The following is a 25,256-nucleotide window of genomic DNA, read 5'->3' as shown; positions in this document are numbered from 1 at the left end:
AAAAGGTATTGATGAGAGGGTAGATGCATGTGGCCTTGCTACGTGAGTTACTGTTGGGGTCTTTAAAGATTTGTATGAGAGTGCATGTGTTAGCATGTCCTTCAGGGACAAACTGTTGTGCCTTTTACAGCCGAGGTTCATATATGTGTTTTCTTTATTTATCAGACCTGATCAATCTTGGACGGCCTTGATTGTAGTCGGTTCACTGACTCTCTGATGATGCTGCTATTCTTAGAGCTGGTTTTAGGCCTAAATAACGTAAAGCTTTTATCATGTGTGAGTGTCAAAACTGGTCTCTGACCGCTGGACTGACCGACAACACCCTCAGGGCTAGAAAAGCCAACATAAGGACTGAGGAGAGGCGGCGTGAGGGAGAGCAGACTGAAATGAGCAGGCAGAAAAGAAAAGGGCATGATGGGATGGGAAAGGGGTAGGAGGTGAGAGAGGGGGGAGGGGACTGATTGACGGTGTTATAGCAGCGCAGCAACCTGGCGTGCCCATTTTTTTTTTCTCCTCCACCCATCTGTTCATCAGGATTACTCATATAGAGAGGGACGGAGGAGGAGAGGGGAAGGCTGTAGGAGGCCAAAGACAGGGAGAGGAGATACAACAACTGAATACAAAACCACTTTTCCATAAACTGCTGTGATAATGACTCACAGTTAAAATTATGGATCAGAGTAATACAGTTAAGTGCTCTCACAGGGCTATTCACGTAACAATGATAGTAATGGGAGGTGGAAACATTGTAGTGTTGGTTATGTAATACTCTGCTGCAGCGCCTGCTCTGCTTACCAAGACATTGCTCCCTGTAGACAAATATGTTTGACGGGTTTTTCCACAAGGTAGATGCAGTAAGATGTGTAGCGCTAGCCCTGTTGGCCGTGTTCATTAAAGGGGCTCTGTGGAGTTTCCTTGTTAACAAACAAAACTTATGTTTACATTCAGTGACAAGTGCAGTTCGTTCATTTTGAAACATTTGCAAAGCCAACCTCTATCTCCGTCACGGAGGTTATGTTTTCAACCATGTCCATCTGTCTGTTTGTTTGCTAGTTGGTTGGTTTGTGACCAGGATCACACAAAAACTACTCAACGGATTTCTGCGAAACTTGGACGTAGGATGGGTATCGCTCCAGAATAGACCCCATTAACTTTTTGTGCGGATCCAGATATAGATGCAGGAATTATTTCTCACTTTCTTTTGGGCATTTTAAGACATTTTAGCTAACATGATAAAATCAAAACCTTGATACAGATTTTTGATCAATCATCATAAGAAATGAGGATATTAAGGACTAAGTGGGTAAAGGCACGTATTAAGTTAAGGTGAGTTAAGAAAAATCACATCACTGTCCTGCATTGCATCCTTCAAAACAATGAAAAGATAACACTGAAGCCATATCACGATATTTTCCTCAAGATAGTAATAATACATTCAAATGTCAGTTATCCCAACATTGTTCGTCTGACTGTGTTAAACGTCATCCGCGCACTGTTTCCCTCCTCTCTGCTTGTGTGTTTAGCAGCAGGTGAGCTGGTGCTGATGCCAGGACATGTGGCTCCTGTTTTTCCATCCAAACAGAGTTCAAACACATAACAGGTGAGTCGTGTCGTCTTCTCACCTCTCCTCGTGTGCGTGTGTGTCTGTGTGTGTGTGGACACTTTGGGTGTTTATTCTACATGTAGCCGGAGGGCTTTCTGCACGTTTAGATTTGATTGTATTCCAAAAGATGCATGACTCCTACCGGCTGGTTATCTGAACGAGGGACTGATCTTAAAGCCCAACCAGATGCCATGTCACGCTAGAGCTTATCTCATTTTCCTTGTGTGTTCTTTTCTTTTTGCAGCAGTGCTGTTCTTATTTTGACTGAACTTATCGCCCACCTAGCCACAAAACAGACCTAAACAACACACTTTAATCTCAGCCACGAGGAGGCTGCCATAGCTTCAAGCCACTGTGCCTTGCCGGTTTAGAGTATAATCTGCAGATGTATTGAGGGCACCGCCAAGACCGCAAAGGTTATAAATCAGTCACTGCCAGCTGGGAGATGTGCCTCAACACTCAGCACTTTCCCACCATGCTAACTGACCTTTCTCATTGACAGTATAGCCACGATTTACAGGAAAAATACAGGCGCTGTCGGCGACAGTCACACTATAGAGAACAATGGACGTTCATACAATGTAGTGCATATATGAATCCATGCTCCTGCGCAGCCCATGTCCCTGTGACAAAATGCACGCGACTAGACACACCATCGGCAAAAACCGGAGCAAGACGAGGGCGGGCTGTTGAAGGGTGGAGCTGATTCAACGTCACAGCATGTGGCAGCGGGGAATAACCAGCTCCAGAGGCATGATGTGTGAGTGAATGCAAATCACAAAGACAGAGTTATTGTTGTCACTGAATGTGATTGGTGAGCTCTTTGTACTGCATGCACAGCAGTGCAGTGCTGGTGAGATCCAATTACAATCAGCGCAACAGTTTAGCAACATCAAAGGAACACCAGAATACAGGATACAATGGTAAAGCTGAAATATGTGACTTACCTGCGAGGATTAAATCTGAGTCACTGACTGTCTTCAGGAAGTAGTTCAAACCTGCAACAATAGGAATGAGGAAAAATTAGGGAGATCCCTCCTCATTGGACTAACGAGTTCTAAATCCACGCACACCTGTGCCAATAGACAGTATAAATAAACAATCACAAAGCTACCGCCCGTGATATTATAGAGTGCTGTTGTTTTCATAACAACTCATTTGGAAAAGAAATAGCCTGCTTAGTCAAAGCACTGCACGGCTCACAATCATGCAAATTTGCATCAGTGTCCAATCAGCATTAGGTAAGATGGAAAGACAGGAACAAGCAGTTAAGTGCTACTATGGGCTCAAACAATGTTTAATTTCACCAAACGTATGTCAAAAAATTCTAATTACAATGTATTGTTCAGTGCAACTAAATTAAAAAAGTATGTGGACCTGTACAACAGTATAGAAATAATAGTTTGGAGCCTGGAAAACTTTCAATTTAGAAGTCCTTAGTTCACAAAAATAATAGAAATAAAAAGAAAAAAGACCTACTCTCAGATTAAAGCCAAAAGCAGTTAAAGGCTAACCCCATCCATTTTACACATTATAGTGTGTGGCACGTCTCGGTTAAGAGTTTTCTGCATATGTGAAAAAGAGGTAGTATAAAGCCTTTTGTGGCTCCAGAAGAAGCTGCATTTTAATTTGATAAATTGCCTCCAGTGACGTCACTCAGGGGCAAAGTTGCATTGTGGGCAATACATCGGGTTCTGCTCTATCGATTTGATAATTGGTTTATGAACTGCCTATAATGAGTCCAACAGAGTTATCGGTAAGAAATGCTAGACCAACTGACTACTTTCGAAACCACATTACCCACAATGCAACTTAGCCACTGAGTGACACCACTTGAGCCAGTTTTTCAGATTACATGGAGCCAGAAAAAAAGGCTTTATACTACTTTTTTCAGGCATGTAGTCGCGCTCAACAAGACCTATAAACACACTTTAATGTATACAATTTGTGGAGTTGCCCTTTAATAAAATATAATTGGAAAAAAGGAACACACTTGAATTTATTCATCAATACAGGCCAGTGTCACACGCACAGCGCACCATGCATACATGTGCACAGCCTCCCAGCTCTCCAGGGAATCCCCAGCAAATGAGTGTGTCTTGCCGAACACAAGGCCTTCAATCAATAACCAAAATGTCTCCAGTCATTTTTATTACTTTTACCTCCAGCGGGGGACACGCACAAATGAAAGGTTACCCATTGACACACACGCGGTGCCCCCTGCCTCCTGCAAACACGCTTCCCTGCGTGACCGTGAATGCATTATCATAATCTCCGGAGAGACTCCTCCATTCATCTCACATTAGCAAAACAAATGTGACGGACAAAGAACGCCGGCCTGTTTGGACGTGGAGCCATTAATGCTGCAGTTAGCTCAGGGGAAAGAGACACTGGATTATGCGAGTGTCCATTAATAAGCTCAGGTCGAGCTGTTTGAACTCGCTGGATGATGTGAAATGATGAGAAAGGGGTCTTTGAACTCCCCGCGATGACGTGGCGAGTATCTGCTGTCACATGGCATGAGAGGGAGAGATTGGAGAGACGCCAAAGGGCCCAACCCAACCCAACCCCAAGTTGTGACCAGTAGAGAGATGGAAAAAAAGAGAGACGAACAGGAAAAAAGGAGAGAACATCCGCACATCTATTGATTGAAATACTTGACATGTACCGAGTTCAATTGAATGAATTTGTCACCCGGACTGAACCGAGCTGCATTGATCTCATCTCAGCTGAACTGAAACAAATTGAACTGAACCGAGCTGAGACCAAGAGACGGATGCAGACGGGGTGAGAGAGGAAGAGAGAGAGAGAGAGAAAGAGGGAGAGAGAGAGAGAGAGAGGAAAAAAAAGAAGAGGCAGATGTTAACGAACAGAGACAGGAACGCACCGAGACATCAGAAAAGCCCCGGCAGGAGAGGCAGAGCGAGGGCGATGTGAGAAAGAGTGTTGAGAGAGAGAGAGAGAGAGAGAGAGAGAGAGGGAGAGCACATGAAAAAAATGAAGGCCGAGTGGGAATCGGAAACATGCATTATTAACGGGCGAATCTAAAAACGCTTCATCATCAGAGCGCGAGGGGGGTGGAGAGGGACACAGAGACAAAGTAGAAAAAGATGGAGGGAGAGAGGAGAAGGAAGGCTAGCAGACCACCTGACCATGTACCGCAGCGTTTTGGGAAAATGCTTATTTTTGCTTTCTTGCTGAGAGTTACACAATTAGATTGACACCATTTTACAGTCTACGGGGAAAGGACGATTATCTTAGCTTTGAATAAAGACAGGAAACAGGAGGGAAGCTAGCCTTAGCTCAGTCCAAAGCTAAATTCAGGTACCTGCAAGTCCAAAGCGTACTTATTAACACGTCTTTTTTGGTTAATGTGATGTAGAAAATGTGTGAAAATGTGTTTCGGGGGGGGGGGTGTACTGGATTAATTGAAGAGTCTTTGCTGGGTGCCTAGCAAGCCAACAGTGACGGAAACACTTCAGGAAGTCAAACATTAAACCACAAGCTACAAGATGGTTCGCTATCTTTGAATAAAGACTGTAAACGGGGGTAACCACAACTCGTTTAGTTAATGTACTGTACAAAAGAATCTCAACTAGTTTCCTCACATGCTAATGGTGATGAAAACACACTTCGAAGTCAAACAAAAATACACAAGCAGCTGTATTTTACACTTCTTTGTGTAATGTGTTCATTATTGAGCTTAAAAGGCTGATTTTGTTTCCTTTCAGCAGAGCCAGGCTAGCTCTAGTTTTCCCCTATTTTAAGTCCTCATGCTAAGCTATTTAGGCTAACTGGCTGCTGGTACTAACTTCCTATTAAACGGACAGACGTGAGAGTGGGATGAATCCTCTAACATAACTCTTGTCAAGAAAGCAAAAGACGGTGTTTGACAAAATATCAAACTTTTTCTTTGAGAAACATTAAATTACACATCTGTAAAATTTTATGCAGACATCAGTTCTACCACTGAAATGATGTGACCTCATTCTGCTCTCCCTGACAAAATCTGATCTATTCAAGCACAGTCTTTTCTCAACGGAGGTCTGGAAATCAAGTCTTAAATATGTGAGCTTTTCACATATTTCATTACATTTTGATGAATATATAGACGTATGTAGGTCTAAGTGTAGAACACTGCAACATTTATTGCCACCCTTCTTTTCTGCGCTAGGACGCATGAGGAACGTATTTGTATTTTAAAGTACTCCGCAGCATATTATAATAAAAACGTTTTGAATCTGCGTGAGGACCCTTCAGAAGAACTGCGTGAAGCAAAAAATAGATCCGATTCGTTCACATCTTCAGTAAGGAACTAAAATAGCCCTGTGACAACAGCGTGAATGTGAAATCCAAGCTGTGTGAATATTTAAAAACATTCCCTTGAGATGAAGGCCAGCATTTCTCTGAATGTCCTCGTACCAACTACAGTGTGATCGCTGTATCTGAGCCTGGTGCAGTGCCACTCTGATTTACTACCTCCTGTCATGTTTCAATTAGCTGACTGGGTTTATGGATCTACTGGGAAACCTGCATGTGGATGTTTTGGTGTATACGAGATAGAGGGGGGCGGTGGAGGGGTGGATTTTGCCGACTGTGATAGAATAACTGACCCTAGGCATGAATAGAAATGTGTGTGTGTGTGTGTGTGTGTGTGTGTGTGTGTGTGTGTGTGTGTGTGTGTGTGTCATAATCCCCCAGACTGAGGGGCCTCAGTAATCAGTGATTGAAGCAGCTGCCACACCCCCCAAAAAACACTTAACACGCGCCACGACTGCCTGGCCTCCACGCCCACTTTTACATTCGCCGGACTCCAAAACGCCAATAACACACACACGCAAAGAAATTAAAACAACCCCTCTATCACCTCCCCAGTAGGGGGTTAATACACATCCTCACAGAGCCATACACGTATGAGCAGACATCTTAATGTGGGTTTAAAATTACTTTTAGTAATTCAAAGTTGCTTGATGTCCGTTTAAAGGTCCGATTTGTAAGACAGATGATTTGTTGAGGCTCATTCCCACCCACCCTCACTGGGCTGGTCCACCAAGTCTAAGCGAGTTGAGAATGAGACTCAACAACCGACCGTCTAACAAATTAGGCATTTGAAGAATGCGCTTGAAATTCACCATAAAACACCCGCACCTCCATTACTGAGAGTAGCAGATACGGTATGTAGAGTTGATGAATGAAAGTAACGCACTCTGTGCTGTCGTCTTCCAGCACCATCAGAGCCATTCTGCTTATGATCACATTGCTACCAAAGCTACAGTGTCAACATTTAACCTCCTTTCAAAATAAAATATCACGTTGTACGTTTTGTTAACTGTTCGGTCTGGAGACTTGTTACTGTCATTTCTCTGCCCATTCTTTCCCACGGAGGACCACAGTGTACAGTAACCTGCACTGCGTCGAGACCAGCGCCTGGCCTGCCATTAATGAAGTCTGACTTTCTCTCTCGCTCGCTTGCTCTCACTTCTGAGAGCACATTTGAGTTCTGACACCGGTTGCCATGGAGCTGGCCAGTGCAAACAGCAGAAAAACACACAAGCGACACTTGTGCGAAATGTTTCTTCCACCAAAGATAGCTCATCAACGCAGGGAAAGATGTTGAGGGCATTTGCAGCTCCTTGTTGGGTGTCGAAGTAAGAGGAAAAAGTTTGTGCACTGCTTTTAAAACACAGACTTTGCCATTCTCAAACTGCCGATGGAAAACACATCATGATTGTCACGAGACATGTACATCTTGGTAGTCGGCGACGGAAGCAGTGGCACCTGGACCGTCTGTTTGTCTGGAGCCTGAAGGTTGTCTGTTCATCAGACACACCATCTGCATGATGGATATTTGTGGAGGCCTTGGGGGTTATTTATTACTCTCCCAGTATGTGTGTGTGTATGTGTGTGTGTGTGTGTGTGTGTATGTGTGTGTGTGTGTGTGCATGCGTGTCTGTGTGTGTGTGTGTTTTGCATCCATGTACATCTGTCCACATGTAACTATAGTCACAGAAAATGACAAATGACCTAATTAAGATGGTTGCCAGGTTGGGTTTAGTGACCATGTCATTGTGTTGCATAGACACGATGTTCCACATCGCTGTTTTTCAAATCCCCTGGCACACAGATATTTAAATTGCTTTTGCGTTTTCCAGAAAATCTCAATAAGTGTGAATAAGCAAAAGCACATTATTGTGACACGAATGAGCGCTTGCACGAGCACGACAGTTTATTTTTTTGGAAACTGCTGCAATTTTTTTTGTTTGTGCTTTGGTGATAATCAGTACTTTAGATTCCACCTTAATATTCCCTAGCTGACTGAAAGGTATGTACCTCAGAAGAAGGAACCTTTTGAGGGATAGGCATGCAGTTACGTAAAGTCCTTGGAAATATTTATGGTGTTTAATAGCACTTACTGCTCTTCCATTATCCTCTTGCAGTGGTACACTTCAAGGTGTTTATCCTCTTTATTGGACTTTGAAACAGGCCTGCTCACGTCAGAAAAACCACCATACAGGTCGACTTTAAAAGCAGCCTATTAGGACCCATACTTTGGTTAATAACAAGCAAATGTAGCTAAATATACGTAGCAGTTTTGTTCCCTAAACCTAACCAAACCAAACTAAATATACAAAGCAGTTTTGTTCCTTAAACTTAACCCAACCTAACTCAACAAATGTAGTAGTTTTGGTCCCTAAACTCTACCAAACCTAATTTAACATACCTGGTAGTTTGTCCCCTGAACTTATCCAAACCAAACTAAATATATGTAGTAGTTTTGTTCCATAAACCTTAGCAAATCTGACTAAACATACATACCTTCAGTTACATATGTGACATACTTAAAATAAAACCAAACCCACAATCTTTTCCTAAACCTAGCTACATTTCAGTTCCTAAAGCAAATAGTTTTGTTGCCAAACATAAACATATTGTGAAGGGTATTGTAAGATCTGGTATTCCTGTTGATATGCAGCAATGGTCATGTTATTTTAGGGGTGGTTATGAATTATATATGATGCACTGAGGATGTGTTTTCTGAAAACACTTCAGGGTGTCCATATGAATGGCAAAAATAGTGCAAAATAGCACAATCCTTCCGGAGGTAAGGCTGGATTGAAAAATGCCACAACTCTGTGTTAGGATGGACTTTACAGCTTCTTCTGAAGTTCAGAAGCAGACACATTCCCCCTTTTTTAATGTTTGTATATGTCTGTGTGTGTGCTGGACACAGACAGAGAGGGGGGAGGTGGTTACCATGGCTATTCAAAGGTTTTTTTTAATTTGAACAGCCTGTGAGCATCCTTCCAATGACAGACAACGCACACAGTCCAGTCCCACACTGAGAGAGAAAGAGCTGGGTTTAATCAGAGAGATTTACTGCCTCCGAGAAGTTTTTTTCTTCCCTCCAGAGGTTAAAGGGACAATTCTCCCATCCCCGCCGTTCCCACTCGACACACAATGGAGTCATCAAGAATGCCACACATGCACAGAGGGACGGTAAGAGCAACAGAGATACATCAAGATTTAGGAACAGTAGGAAGTAGCATTCCTCCGCTACTGATCTCTCTAAGCTTTCTGCAGCTGAAGGGGAGGATATTGTACAAGAGTTCAGGTAGCTCTCTAGGGAGTGGATCCAATCATCAGACTCATTTTACAGCCCCAACAGAGGGAGTGTATTGAAAGTGAGAGTGATACTGGAGAATGGCGGGGGGGGGGACAGCAGAGGATCAGAAGAAGGAACAGACAGTAGAGAAAGATGATTTGTTAGCTGTCTGAAGAAGACAGGTAGTTTGGCCAATGCGGATGAAATACCTCTCCACACGACGCTCGGGTCCATTAAATCAGTCACAGTGAGAGAGAGGCCTGCCTGAGTTTGATTTCTATGTTAATGCAGGATGTCTGCAGGCCATGCAGTGGGATGCCTCCCGAGGCTATACTGGGGGGATTTGAAAATCTCATTTAGCATAAAGATACACTCCTATACATACAACAAAGACATTCAGTGTGACTTTCTTCACAGAGCACAGGCCCATTCAATGATGCACCGATGGCACACAGTGTTTTCATATTAGGAGGTGGAAGGGAAGGTAGTGGAGATACAGGCGACAAGGCTGCCAAACAAGTGACCCATGATCTAGTCTGCGTTCGAGTCGAGCATTTGTAAGTGTGAAACCAGCGGGACAATTCATGGCCAAAACATGATGTTTTCCTCACCCTAACCAAGTGGTTTTTGTAACCCTAAACCTAACCAGACCAAAGACACAGCAATGTGACACCAGCTTAAAGCTTTAATGTATCTGTGATTTTGCAGAAACGTGAATAGCCAACATTTGTTCTAGTGATTAAGTTGCTGACTGGTGTCAATGAAGAGATTCCTTGCAAACACGAGCCAAAAAGAAAGCAATCAGGGACAAACTCTACAGTTTTCTTTCAGTCTGCTTAGTTTAAAACATTTTCTTAGCGTTATCATTCTAACTACAAGGCAGTTAAAGGGGGATTTAAAATTAAAAAGACTGTCACTTCTCACTTGATCTGAGTAGCTCTGACCCCATATAACCATTTTTGCATGAAAAAAACGACTGTCGACTTTTCCCCTCAGTACTTCATATTGCTGTCACATTTTTTAAGGGCTCTCTTAACAGCCAGCCTGAGCGAAAGAATGATTGCAGCCTCTAATTACTATGTCAGAGTACATAAGGGCATGTGGGTAATATTTTGAGATAGACTTGACAAAGCTTATCTTAAAAATTATGGGACTGAGCCTTTTAGGAGTCCACCGTGTCATTGTTAATGGCATAATCAAAGGAGGATATGAAGCCTGACAACAAAAGGGTTAAACGGGTTAATGACAACAGCACACCGCATGCTAATTTATCCATCATAATGAAACAGCAACACACATCAGTGTTTGGCCGCGAGGGCATTGCACAACAAGTCAGGTTCTCTCAGACGACGCAGGCGTGAGAAGTAAATCTAAAGACAGGCTGGCTAGGTCCTATTAATATCATTTTGTGCTTCTTCCAGCATGAAGCGCTCTCCCCCTCGCAAAGACCCGACGGCGGCCGGCGTTGCTAAAGAAACCAGATTCATCAAGTTCCGAGAAGCTGTGGAGAGAGTCAAGCAGAATAACATCCAGAGTGCTCGACCGAGCAAAGCCTGGACCATCGGTGACGTGACATGTCAGAGAAGAAATGCCCATGAAGCCAGCAGCCCCCCCAGAAACCATCTTATCTAAAGGAAGAACACAAAGGGGAGGCAAGGGAAAGACAAAGATGGAGATAGGGTGATGAGAAAGTGGAAATGAGAGTGTGTGGACAAAAGGAGGGCAAACAGACCTATAGGATGCCCGGGAGACGTCTAATATTGACCGCATATCTTCCACCTACCACACAGAATGACAGAAGAAGAAGACGAAGAAGAAGAAGAAGAAGAAGAAGAAGAAGAAGAAGAAGAAGAAGAAGAGAGGATTGGGGCCTCCTAATATTAGAAACACCAGTGGAGAGGGATTTCTCTCTGCAATCTCATTAATTTAGGACTCTTCACAAAAAAAAAAAATCTCAGGCTTAAAGCTGAGATGAAGAAGCTAACACAAAGGCAGCGCACACACACACACACACACACACACACACACACTGACTGTCACAGTGAAGTGTAGATATTACACTCACTACATTCTGTTTGGCAGTGTAGCTGTAACCAAGTGAGATTACTGTAAATGGGATATCACTTTTTTTTCTTTGAAATGGATCAACAAAGCCAGCTCACACACAGACAACACTGCCCGATTGTAGCTTGAACACATCTAACTGCTCAGACGGTCTCACATCGCACAAACAAAGCACCGTGCAGCTGTGTAATTTGGTATATCCTGCGGCGATCATGAGACACTGGAGACTTTGAAGGAAGATCAGAACTGGGGATGAGAGATAGCTATTTTGGGAAACTATCAAGGAGCTCTGGTGTATGGACTGGTATTTCATCTCGCTTGCCATTTTCAACATGCCTTCCTGTAGGGTTTCGGTGGGTACGGATCTGGCAACGTCCCACTGGCGTAACATCACACATGATATTTCATGTTGGTACCAACTCAGGACTTCGGTGGAGCTTAGAGGGATGCTCTGACCATCAGCCTGATTGCACCTTCACACAGATTACCCCAAGGTGAAACCCGGCCATTTGCGATTAGTGGCCTGATTTTACACATGCAGTGTGACCTCTCTACATGGACGGATTAGAGAGCTGGCCTCCTGGTCACATGGTCCAGAGGAACCTCTTAAGCCAAAACCTCAGTTTGAAGAGGATACTGTTATATCTAATGGATATGATAAGAACCATTTGCTTCCCTCTAAATCAAGTGTTTTCCTAGTGTCTGATTATGCCAACTTTAATTGGATTGTATCACTGGACATGTTAGCATGCTATCACACTAGATTAAAAGGGTGATCATTAGGCCCTCTAATCCGACTTCAAGACAAAAAATCATACTACGTACTAATTTCAGTCCCAGTCAGTTCGTCGAAACAAATCTGCTTCTCTAAAATGTAACCTTCTGGGAACTCGTACATCATGGATACATTGAGGAAACTCAAAGAACTCGAAACACAAGGCACTACCTGCAGTGTACAGAGCCACAGTCTTGTGTGTGCCCATCCACCCTGACCCGCTTTCTACGATATTTGTGCATCACAAAAATTTTAACACAAGGATGTCACACGACCAGAATTGCAAGAAAGAAGATGAGAGCAAACATATTCCTGGCTGCAATTCAATTCCCTTCCCTACCGATTCCATTGTAGGAGACGGGTTTACAGTAGCACCAATGATAGTATCAAATTTACCACAGACACACGCTCAGCATTTCAGATGGGACAGCTTGAACAGTTCTGGCACCATCAGGTACCAGTGAGAATTGCTAATATGCTAATGTGTAGCCTGCATGATTGGAGTGAGATGTGATAATCTGCGTGTCTGTGCGTGTGCGCGGCTACAACGCAAAGAGACTAATTACAGCGCCACTCAGCAGTTCCACTAGATTGAATGTGAACACTCGACAAAACTCAACTCAACACTACGCGTCTCTCGGCTGGTTGGACTTGACATTAGCGGTCCGCTTCACAGAAAGGACTTGGGGCAATCAGCAGACAAAACAGAGCTCTAAAACAGAATTACGCGCCGGGGCTCCCGTGTCAGATGAATGAATGTGCTTGTGTGCTTTGCTTTTGCATTCTGAAGTGCTGTATTTGTTTATGCCACTTGAGGTCACGTAAACACTCAGTGGCCCATCGCACTGGCTTTTGCCTACGTAGCTCTCGACATTTCCACTGACAAAAGAAGCCTTAAAAAGCAACAGAGAGGCCGCATGCAAACGTTCCCCGAGCCATTCTGAATTACAATGACAGCCGTGATTCACGACCTCACTTCAGCAGCAGAACGAAACAGCCGACAGCGGGTCGGCCCTATTTGGATGCCGCCATGGTCCAGTAATGCGGCGATGGTGTTGCTTCCTAGCTGTGGCCTGCAGCATCACGGTGGCATGAATTGGACACGCGTGCATCTATACACTGCAAACCCCTCATCCATCCGCAGAAGCCCACAGACACACAAACCTACTGTATTTGCCTCCCGTCTTTGTGCTGATTTTCATTAACCAAATTCAGCACGAAACAACGCTGACCTGCAGTCAAATCCAGTGAACAAAAAAGGAACCGCAGCACCAGCCTCGCCAGTCTGAAAGGCCAAAAGAGTAAAAGTGTCACAGGTTCACGATGTGCAAATATCACACTCTCGCTATTAAAACCGGATGGATAAAAATGTCTGCTCCTCTGATAATTTGATACATCTGTGACACCAGAGAAGACAATCCATTGAGGAAAGACTCTCTCTGTGTGTGTGTCCCAATAACCTCATTATTTGACACCAATCTCTGAACTGAGCTGGAGTGACTGTAACTATCCTTTGATAGTGTTGCATGGCTTTTGGAGCGGAAGAAATCAATACTGGAAGTGCTGTTCCTTTCACACCTGCCAATCTCTCACCATTCCTTAAATTGCTTTAATCAACACCTCATCCCTTCTCTGTATCCCTTGAGAGGAGACTCCAGAACATTATCTTCACCTTTTCTTTTCAGGCCTCCTATATCACATCAACACAGTGTCTTCAGGCACGGTCAAGTATCATCCCAAACATTTTGATATGAACAGTTTTTTTAATGAAATCTATTTTGGATTGCAGAGATTTTTTTTAACAAAGTCAGCATGCTAACCAGCTAGCCCTGGGCTGTCCTAGCCAGTTAGCCAAATACCACTTTGTACCTCAGGAGCCTCGTGGTAGTCCGGCTGCATGACTAACTGAGCTAACAAGCTAATGGTGGCTACAGTCATGGAGACTACAGTTAGGAGCGTTTCACCTACACTTTGAAGCTTGTATATAAGTTAGTATTCTAATAGCAACAATTGATCAAATGACTACATCAATGTGAAAGGGGTCTCTGAAAGTCATGAACCCGCACAGAAACAAAACCTATAGTGTATTAGCGTCTTTCAGCTCATTGTTTTGGTTCAACTGCCCCCAACTCTTATGTTCTGGTTCAGTATCACAGCTTTCATCAATGCCAATTTCTGCCAGCAAGCAGCTAAACCCACCGTGCTTTACCTTCCCTGTGGGCCCTTCCAAACAGGAGACAAAGCTAGCAGCAAGCTAGCTGGTAAACATAGAGTAACATTTAGCAGCAAAAACAAGCCAAATACATCCCTCAGGAGGTGGTGGACCCTAAAAACGGAGCTAAAAGGACCGTATATTTGGACTTTCATTTGACACACCATACACCCTAATGTTGCTCAGATGCTAGCATGTTTGCCATATTAATATCAGTGTTGTCTTTGTTACAGCCCCAAATAAATAAAATAAATTTAAAAAAGGTGATTACAATTTTTAACACAATTTTAAAAAGTTTCAATGGTTTAATCACGCTGATTTTAAGCAAGCTCTTAAAGTCAGTGGTTCATATTCCTCTAGCTATACCAACAGCTGCTAGCACAAGGCTAATATCCAACATGGACGATCAGTTTATTTTTTAAATGTAAAGTTGAGCCGAGATCAATACAACTGTTAGGAAAACCACTCGTTCACATACACATGTTAAAGTCAGGCTCTGTGATGGACCGACCAAAGTAGCAGACCCTAGCAGTTTGCTATCACTCAATCTCTCATTGCGCACACACACACACACACACACACACACACGCACACACGCACGCAGGCACGCACGCACACACACACACACACACACACACAGGCTATTCACTGCTGCCCACGGGGCTGCACAGCCTTGTTGGCCAGTGGTGCTGAGCTCGTGGCAGGCCAGACAGCACAGACCCAGCTATAAAAGAGAGGGCTGCTGCTATCTCTATACAAAGACCCCAGTCAGCACTTTGGTACTCTAAAAACAGATGCTGTCGGAGCCAATGAGTGTACCTCTCAGCGCGGTGGGCTTACAATGGGACAGTTCACATCTCCATCTGTACAAATGCACCCTCTATTGTGTTTACTAGCCTCGCTGGAGGAAAATGTATTTTATGACCTTGATTAAGATTTTATTTCAACCAAATCTTTATTGGTAAATTTGGTTTGCAGTTTATAAAATTATGCTATGCCAAAAATATACTTTGAAGATTGGGATTCAGCAAAACAAGAAAGGAGGTATTGAGCAGGACAGCAGCTCTCTGTCCCTCGAACATTAAAACATGACCCATGAAAATAATTTGGCTGTTGCGAGAACTGACTTCCTCTTATTCTGGCTAAAGGAAGGTTCTGTTCTTACAAAATGTCCATCTGACGGCTGGGGTTTTGGCTAAACATGATAAACCGAGTTAACCCACTCGACTCCATCCATCCCGTGTTAATGAGCTTGTGAAGGATCACAAAGCTGTCAAAAAACAAGCGCATCTCCTGATGCCCTCCGGGTCCCCAGCTACTAATCCTATGATCAATAATCCGGGTGTCAGTCCAACCTCATGTGCTTACACTTATAGATTAGTGATACCTGATACGCACTATCAGCGTGTTAATGTGAATGCTCCTGTATGGATCGGGGGTGAGATAAGATGGTGAATTCCAAATCTCATAGAAGGAAAGTTAAAAAAAAAAAAAAAAAAAAAATCAAATCCTAAACCTGATTGCAAGAACGTATCCTGCTCCCTTTTTGCTGACAGAACAAGCACAGCACATCCCCAATCATCCCAAATTCGACCCTACTACACGGGGGTTGTGAGTGCAAGTGACAAGAAGGGCGCGGCACTCAATAATTCATCACTCGGTATAGTATTTTTGTGGCCTGGCTTTGATACACCAAAGCAGTTGCAGTGCTTCTAAGCCAAAAGATAAGAGACACATTTTTTATTTATTATTTTATTTTTTTGAATTTATATGTGAGGATATCAATAATTCAAGCGCAAATCATCTCTCATAGCTGGAGGGACCCTGTCAGCTCAAAGTTGTTGCTGTTTTTTTTTTTTAAGTAAATTTAACATCTTAAGTCAGTGTCTGTGGCTGCCTGAATTCCTACTGCGTCTCACGTCACGTGGCAAGATGAAAATGGTCAAACATCGTGCATTAATCTGTTTAAAGGTGCAACATGTAAGAATGGCCACCTGTACTGTACTGTAGAGTAACTGCTAACAGCTGCTGACTATATTCTGCTTATACATCGTGACTGTGGCTATTGTTAGCTTGTTAGCCTAGTTAGCCATGCAGCTAGCCGGTCTACTAGGGGAGTATTGGTGCTTTACACCTTTGGACCACTGTGAGAATTCTCTTTGCGGCCTGGGGCCTAGCTGGTTAGCATGCTTACTATGGTAGATATCGCCACAAAACAACGCATAGCAGTCTTTAAACACGTTCTGTTGATAATTTAAGTCCATTTTTGAATGTGTTAAACAAAAAATTTTTTTCTCCTCCTGAGGGATGTATTTGGCTTTGGTTTATAAAACATCTGAAGACAAAGATAAAAGCCCAAGATGGCTAAGTTACATTGTTTATTTTGTCAGACTAACAGTCCACAACCCTAAAATATTTGATATAATATTATATAAGGTTGAGAACACCAGTAAATAATTTTAGCTGGAACCAGAGAAAAAAAAATCTGTCATTTTATCCATGACAAACTCGAACGTGCTCCTTGCTGTTTCTCCATGAAATTATTTCATGCATAAAAATTCATCACATTTTTTTTTTTTTTAGAGCAGGCCAGTCACTGCTACAACATTTATGAAGTGAATTGGGGTCTACGTTGTCATCCACTTCCCGGGCACAAAGACGTGTATCTCATGCTATATTCTCTTTGATTTACAGTCCAGAGTAAGGCAGGAACATCAGACAGGTAATCCCTGGCTGCAATCATCCATCCCAGAGGAGAGGAGGATAAAGATTGATGTAAGGATCGCAGCCATAAAATGCATTAGAACTGCATCAAAGCCGAGCTATCTTTAACACCAGTCAGATACCATGAAATAAATCACAGACAGATTAACAGATGGACGAGTGTTATTTAAGGAAGTCGCACACACACTTACACAAGTGTAGGACAACACTGGAGAGTGTAACAGTGTTAACTGTACCATCCCTGACCAAACAACTGACAGTTCATGTGATCCAGCAGTTACGAGACACTCCCTCGACAACTGATAGCGTTTGTTACCTGGTTATGTGAGTGTGCACAAGGAGGATACCACCGTGGGAAGTGTATGCGATACCCATTTGAGAAAAGTAGCTGCTCTTCCACTTATTAATGGGCCTTTTGTGGAGTGAATATCTTCCAGGTAATATATCACATAGCTGTAATGGATGACTGGCTTGACTGAATATTTAACAAAGTGAAGTGGTTTCCTGTGCTTTAGAAAAAGGCACCACTGATACATCGCAGACATCAATACCCCAGTTTTCTCCTCTTCTTCTTTACTTTTTTTCATGGGCATGTATAACCAAACAACACTATTTTAGCGTTTAAAGAGGTGTGTCACGGAGACAAACGTGGACTGCCTCCAGCAGGTAGCAACGCAGCGCTGGCTCGCATTTTGCTGGGTAAAGGTTAAATGGGCTTTGTGAGTCACGGATCAGAGCAGAGAGTGGAGAAGAGAGGAGTGGGTTGAGGGTCAATACCAGCAGTGTGCATATGGTGGGAAAATGCTGGGAGGACACTGAGGAAAAGAGAGCTGGGCACACAGGCATGGCGCAGTGCCGCGTGCAGCCCTCCCAGGCATGGACGTTATTGCATTGTCGATGCGTCAAAATGTCATACTTGATCACGTCATTTTTATGGGAGAGCAAGCTTGTGTTTGTGGCATCTCCACTAAAGAACAACACACACAATGTATTTATTGATATGGCTTGGCTGATGTTTTTAAAGCACCGCTGATCAATATTTTCATATTAGTGATCAATAGATTGACTATGTGAAATGTGGAATGGGGCGATGTTAGTGACAATCCCACTGAGGATTATCACCTGACTCAGCAGTTACCCTCAGCACTGTGGTGTCACCAATCTGTGCACTGCACAATACTCTGTAATGAAAAAGACTGGATTGAAACTAGCAATTATGAGCATTAACTTGTAAGTGTAATGTATACTGAGGTAACAAATCAAGTGAGATAAGCTCATAAGCTTGTAGACAATCTTTTTGCAACCAGTGGTGTCAGCCCCTGCTGGCCATCAAAGATTACAGGTTTAAGGCATTTCCATGTTGGCCTTGCTTTTCAAAAGCTCTCTCCACTAATTATATTGTCTATGGGTAGCATATTTAGCTCACTGTTTGGTTTTACAGCCCACATGTTCACTGCTAAGATTCACTCATGCAGCTCTAGTCGATGTACTTTTCAAGCAGCTGTTTTTAACAAAAATGTTGTGGTAAACCAAGTGTATGCAAGCAGCCCGGCACAACACGTCAAACGGGCAATGTTAGCCACTAGCATGGCGTATTTAGCGTATGAACACTAACACCGCTACATATCGAATGTGTAAATAAGCCAGTGTTAGCTAACTTGTCCGCAACTTTGTAAGATGCTAACATATCTGTGTTGTGTTCACATTACTGTAGCTTAAAAGATGTATATTTTTAAATGTTAACTACTTAGATTATCATGATGTTTGTTAAAAGCCTACAGGCAGTTTCATCCCTTGTCAAGCCCTTCCACAAGAAGGTGGCAAAAAGACATTACAGACATTCATTTGTAAAGCAAACCATTGGTATTGGCCCACAGCCAAGTCATTAAAACAGTTAATTATCTATGCACTAATGAGAGAAGCCATGAGGAAACTGTTTTTTTATCCAAAAAAGGTTAAGTAGAATATCCTCCGATAGAGAGACAGTTAAATTAACTGCAGCTTCCTAGTGATAATCGGCTAATCTGACCGAGAGATAACAGTTTAACATACTGTGCAACTTTACACCATTCTGTGTATGTTTATGTGAAAACAGCAAAGACAGAGTGATGTTTTCTTTTTGTGGTTTGAATAACAAGATGACTACCTCAGAGAATATTAATCTTCTCTGGCACATCTCTGTGAACGCACTCCCCTTGTGCAGTAGTGTGTCTGATTTCCATCTAGCTGTGTGAGTATCAGCACTGTGTATCTCAGCAATCAGAAAGGGGACATGAAGGTTATCTCCGTCAGACAGAAAAACAACCGTGAGAGCAAAGACAGTGGCCGCAATCTGTTCCTCCTTTTGATCAACATCAGCCACAAAGGAGCGCCTCTGACACACTGTATCCATGTCTGCAACTGAAGTGTGTTTGACTCGTATCTCACGTCCGACTAGACTGCTACACAAGCATTACGTCAGGGAGCCAAAAGGCAAGGTGAGTAAAGCAGCCTGGCTCCGAGAGGACAATGCCGAGTATCTGGCAGCCCCAAAACCAGCCGGCTCAGCAGTTTTAGGGGTGAAAGAGACAGAGACAGAGAGGACGGAGTGGAGTGGCGGGGTGGGGGCTTCATCAGTGATGTGAAACGCCATTGACTTTTTTGGGACGACGTCCAAAAGCATCAAATGATGCTGAGCAAGAGCAAACAGGAAATTAGTAATTCTCACAGTGAGTCAGTGTACCCACAGCCTGGACTGCATTAATTAGCAAACACATGCTGGAAGTACATTAATAAAGGTTTATGTGGACTTTGTAATGCGAATCAATAAATAGATAACTTTTGCTGTCATTTTCAATATACACTGACCAAATGGCTGTCGAATTCCTATTAATTATATCGAGTGTTTCTCAATCAGACCATATTCACACGGCAGCCATTTTCCTCTGACATCACACTCAGGGTGGGAAGCTCAGATGTCATACTGTTGTGTTCCAGGATGCGAGTCCCGTAATACAGTACACCTGAAAAATTGCTATCATATCACTGCTTCCTGATTGATCGGCAACTGAGAAAGACAGGAAGGACATCCGGCTGAAGAACCGTTAGCTTCCGTTAGACAGCAGCTAACATTACCATTCAATCACTTCCTAGCCAGCATTACTGTTTGACAATTTTCCCACAATACAGGAAAGGCGTAAATTAATTCTAAAATATCAACCAACATCTTTGACACATTCATTTAACCCTGGAAGTGAAACATGCTGAATATAATTAAACGGTAATGTAAACTAGAAGGTTGTTGAGTGCTAACGTTAGCTAACGGGTTGTCATAGGTTGTTTTACCTTGAAATATGGCCAGATCAGTCCAGATTTTCTCTATCCACCATCTTTTCAGTTGCTGATCAATTGAGAAGTGAAAAAAAAATGAAAAAAAAAAATTGTAAGATTCCCTACGTTTGTACTACTTCAGAAGAAAATGGTTGCCATATGACTATGGCCAGTAAGCTGGGTCTTCTTCAATGCAAATAGCTAAAAAAAAATGTGGCCACAGATGCAGATACACTGAAAGGTTTTACAGCCAAAAATACACTTTTGGCGAAACAGTGAATATTTACCCTTTCCTTTGTATATGAGATAGATATAGTTTGTTCTCTTGTAGTCTTTTATCCACACCGTATGTTATACAATGTCACAGTCTGGCCTTTATTTAGATTGTAAATGTTAACACACATAGCGAGAGACTGTGTGTACACTACATTTCACTTATTTAGATAACCAATTGAACATTTCATCATGATCCCTTGGAGCAGCACTGTTTATACTACACTTAAACATTAGGATTCTGATTTTAAATCAAGCTCTCAGTATTTGAAAAAGCACAGGATGACGGAGAGCACAAAACTGTAACAAATAATTTATCATTTATAAATGTTTAATGGTTGCTGATAAGATCAGAAGAGTTCGGCTGACTGGCCTTTTATTTTCTAGAACATCGTGACGAGCGAAAGACCTGGCTCTTTCAGCTCTTTTTATGTTTTAGTTGCAGAAGAAGTTCATCAAAAATACTGATCAAATTTGAAGTGTGTTGTGGGGGGTTTCAATTACTCTGGTACTCTACAGTGCACAGCGTGGGCATGTGGATTACAGAGCTGAAATTCCTAAAAATAGGATTAAAAAAAAAAATTAAAATGTAATAAGACAGATGTTATAAGACTCTCTTTATCCCTTCAAGGCCCATGAACATGGGGCTCTGCCCACAATTAATTGGTTTATCAGTTAACAGGCGCATCTTAAACTGACGGATGGCTTTTTTTCCCCACACTGAGAACTGCTTCTGTTCTCAGTCCTCCTCATCTGCTCACTGGACAGTTTATCTTCTTCTACAAAGACATTCTTTCAGCTCGACCAGAGGGCACTTATTGAAGGCGGGCTGGCCTCAGAAAAGCCTCCTCTCTGGGGTCAGACGAGTAGGATCGAGGACACATGCCAAGCTCCATTGAACTGGAGCCGCTTTTCCCACACTATATATCGGTGATAAACAGATGCTCAATTTAAAGTGTCCTCTGAACAACTGAGGTCACGCTCACAGTGTTTTTTCTTGTCACGCGGAGTTCCCCTAAATGGCTGTACAGAACATTGTGACATAAATGTATAAATGCTGCTAGGAGCAACTTTTTATCTGTTCTATGAGTCTGATCCTTGTAGTGTCACTACTGAAGTCCCTCAGGGTTGTGTTCTAGCTCCACTCCTGTTTTGTCTTTACACAAAATCATTTGGAGCTGTTATTCTCCCACATGGCTTTTCCTACTACAGCAAAACAGATGACTCTTAACTGTCTGAATCCCAGCTGGCAAGATGAATCTCTTCGTGTCTGACTGACTAACTCAGTGAATGTCTGCACACCAACCTGAAGCTCAACCTTGATGAGACTAGACTGCTGTTTCTTTCATACCCCCTTTCAAACAAGGCAAACCAAGTGGACATTCTGGGCTGGTGCTAGAGCTGGTTCAGAGTTGGCTCAACCTGCAAACCTTTTAAGAACCGGTTTGCTTTTCCGCTGGTATGAGAGCCACCGCAGAATCACTGCTAACATCACCAATTTCCCAGCATCAACTCTTTACAAGAGCTGCTCCTTGCCTTTACATTTTTATATTGGCATCAGAACATGACTGGTCCTTGCACCACTGCTGCCAACTGGCTTGCTACTCCCTCAACTAAATCAAGTCTGCGGTCTTGGCTTCATGATGGTGGAAGGAGCCTCCTCTCACCATCAGGAAAGCAAGAACACAGAAAATTATCGATATCTCTCAATGTTTCTAAATGTAGCACTGGTTGCATTTCAGAACATTTGAAGTTGATGTACCTGCAAGATCCTTACAATTCTTGGGTTGTATCCTTATGTATCCAATCCCTATGAATGTCATGTAATTTACCAATGCACACAGTGAAATGGGCCAAACGCTTTTATCAGAACATTCCAAGGAGATAAATGCACCCTAAGGTGTAAGACGTGGCACCAGTCCGGGCCAAAGGGCGGATCAGGCCCCCTATGTGAGTGTCACATGAACAATGTTGGCTTCAGGCCAAGGAAACACCTTTTTAAAAAAAAAGCAATACATAATTACACACTCTACAAATCATGTGTGAAGGCTCCAAGATAAATTCCCCATCAAACTAATCTCCCCTCGTGGCTGGGAGGAGACAGATACCTACCTAAGAGAGAAGGAGCTAAAAGAATCAGCCCAAGCTGACAGATTCAATTATGCCCTGTACAAACATGTTTAATAATCGTTGTCAAGGCTGGTTGGTTCACACCCGTCATGTGACGCTCATGCCATGAACCAATTGGATGTTTGGTGTGATAAGAGGAGCTCTTTAATGGCTTCTTTGACCTAAATCCTTGCTAATCATTTTAGAGCTGCGACAAAGATTCCGGCGGATGGGAGTAATATTATTTTTAAGCCTACTGTACAGTGAATTAAGCTCCCACCACTGGGATTTAAACATTGCTCCTTTGTTTCCTTGAGAAAAGGGGGACATGTAAGACGGTATGTTTTCTGATGTAAGTTTACATCATGTCTTGTTTTCTCACACTCCCGCTTCACCACTGCTCGACAAGAAACATCAAGGTAAAGAAGAAACTGCAGGAAAGGATCCAAATTTGTTCCACTATGAACAGATTAAGCATGACTAGGATCGTCAAACAATCGCAGTCACGAACTCGGATGAAACAGCGGTGAAGAGCAAACAACAAATGTGCCCGCATATGGCTCGGTATATAAAATTAAATCAGCCGTTCAGACAGATATGCTGATATGTTTTTACACCCTGCAAGTGATAGCTACTACCAGTCTGGCAACTCCTCTGCTCTCACCCACTCTCCCATCTGCTGCCCACCTGATCCACACAAACAACTCAGCTGCGACCAACACGCCGACTCTGTGACATTCTGAGCCTGACGTGGCAACAGAAAGGTGAAAGAGGGTGACTAAAAGTGGAATTATTGAGCTTTTAAGCCAAAGTGTCATGCGTGTGCATGTACATATGATATGTGTACAGTATGCGTGCATATGTGTGTGTAGTACAGCGATGTCTGCTTGTGTTAATCTCCGGTTTCTTGCTCTACTTCAGATGCAGCCGGGCACAGCTGGTGATCGCAGCAGCGCGTCACTCCCCTCTATTCTTCCTCGCTGCAGCCTCAGCTTCCTTTTCTTAGTCATTCCACGTGTCCTCTCCTCATTGTTCTCTCCTGCTTCTTTCCTTTCCTTTCCCTTTCTTTCCTTTCTGTCTGTTTCCTTTCGTCTCCTCCTCAGGTCTCTCCTTTCTCCTCTACTCCTCTCTTTGTTTTCCTCCTATCCTCACAACTCTCTCCCTCCTTTCCTCTCTTTGCCATTCCAGTTCTTTCCTTTCCTTTCCTTTCCTGCCACCCTTAGATATCTCCTGTTTCCCTGTCCTCCTCTCTTCAGTCCATCCTTTCTTTTCTTTCCTTTCCCTCCATTTCCTTTCCTCTCCTCACCTCCTCAGATCTATCGTCTTTCCTTCTCCTCCTCTCTCGTTTCTCCCTCCTTTCTCTTTCTTTCCCTCTCTCTCCTTTAATCTCCTTTTCTCCTCTCAGCTTTTTTCCATTGCTTTCCTCTCCTCTCATCCTCAGATCTGTCCTCTTTCCCTCTCCTCCTCTCTTGTTTTCCCCTCCTGGCCTCAATGCTCTTTCCTTTCCTTTCCTTTCCTTTCCTTTCCTTTCCTTTCCTTTCCTTTCCTTTCCTTTCCTTTCCACAGTGTTTTTCCTTTTCTTCCTCTGTCAGTCCTCTAATCTCTCCTCTTTCCCTCTCCTCCCCTCTCTCCTTTTAACTCCTTTCCTTTCCTTTCCGTTCCTTTCCTTTCCTTTCCCCCTTCATTTCTATACTCTCCTCCACACTCCCCTTTCCCCCTGTCCCTTGAATATTTTTCTCCTTTCCAAGTTTATAGGTCTTAGTAAACTTATATTTATGGCTCTTTATTTAACAACTCTTTCACTGAGGAAGGTGTTTCATGTGTAGAGCTACGACTAATGATTGTGCTCACCGTCAAGTAATGTGAAAATGAGTTTCAGTCATCTTCATCATCTTCTCTATAATTAGGCTGGGAATTGTGGGAAAACTGCACATTGCAGTTTCCTGGAGCCCGGGGTGACATGTTTAACTCTGTTGTTTTGTTCAACCAAGCGTCTAGAAGCCAAACAAATTCAGTTTACTTGATATACAACATGCAAAAACAGCAAATCCCTGTTTAATTAAATAGTCAATTAACTACTTTAGCATCAGTGACAAATCATGTTCGTAGAGAAGAAATGCAGCCAGTGTTTAGCCATAGTAAACTGAAAGTGTCCCCGAAGTCCAGCCCTTTATTTAACAAAAAAACTGGGTCCCTTTAATCTCACAGCGGTAACACCATCTTCCAAAAAAAAAAAAAAAAAAAGGAGGGAAAACACACCACAGAAAACCATCTGTCTCGTACGGAAGGCAGGCAGAACAACAGCATCTGCTCTCTCAGGAACCTACCACCAGCACTCCAGACGAGGCTTTAACTGCTCTCCGTTTTCTAATTCATCAATCTTCAGCCAGTCCTGCTAATTTGATGTGTCCTAGTCCCTTAATGAAAACAGCCACCCAAACATGTCCAGCTGTGAGCCAAGGGTGTGTGTGTGTGGAGGGGGGTTTATACCCCTCCCAGCCCCTAACCCGGCATCATCGCTGCAGGGTGCTGATGCTATTAAACCAAAGCATACACAAGAAATCTATGCTGCTAATTCATTTGG

At 43.0% G+C, this 25,256-nt stretch overlaps 1 protein-coding gene across 11 annotated transcripts in view; it reads right to left on the bottom strand.

Moving 5' to 3' along the window:
* nrcama (neuronal cell adhesion molecule a) overlaps window positions 1-25,256 on the bottom strand; it is a 57,959-nt gene that overhangs the window by 27,907 nt on the left and 4,796 nt on the right. For all 11 annotated transcript variants that reach the window (XM_037121875.1, XM_037121877.1, XM_037121876.1 and 8 more), the window contains exon 2: window positions 2,551-2,601. The gene's annotated coding sequence lies outside the window, so the exon portion shown is untranslated. The remainder of the gene's footprint in view (window positions 1-2,550; window positions 2,602-25,256) is intronic.

This window comes from Acanthopagrus latus, chromosome 14 (genome assembly GCF_904848185.1).
Source record: "Acanthopagrus latus isolate v.2019 chromosome 14, fAcaLat1.1, whole genome shotgun sequence".
In the NCBI taxonomy this organism is placed as follows: Eukaryota; Metazoa; Chordata; class Actinopteri; order Spariformes; family Sparidae; genus Acanthopagrus; species Acanthopagrus latus.
This window is presented reverse-complemented; position numbering and strand designations above follow the sequence as displayed.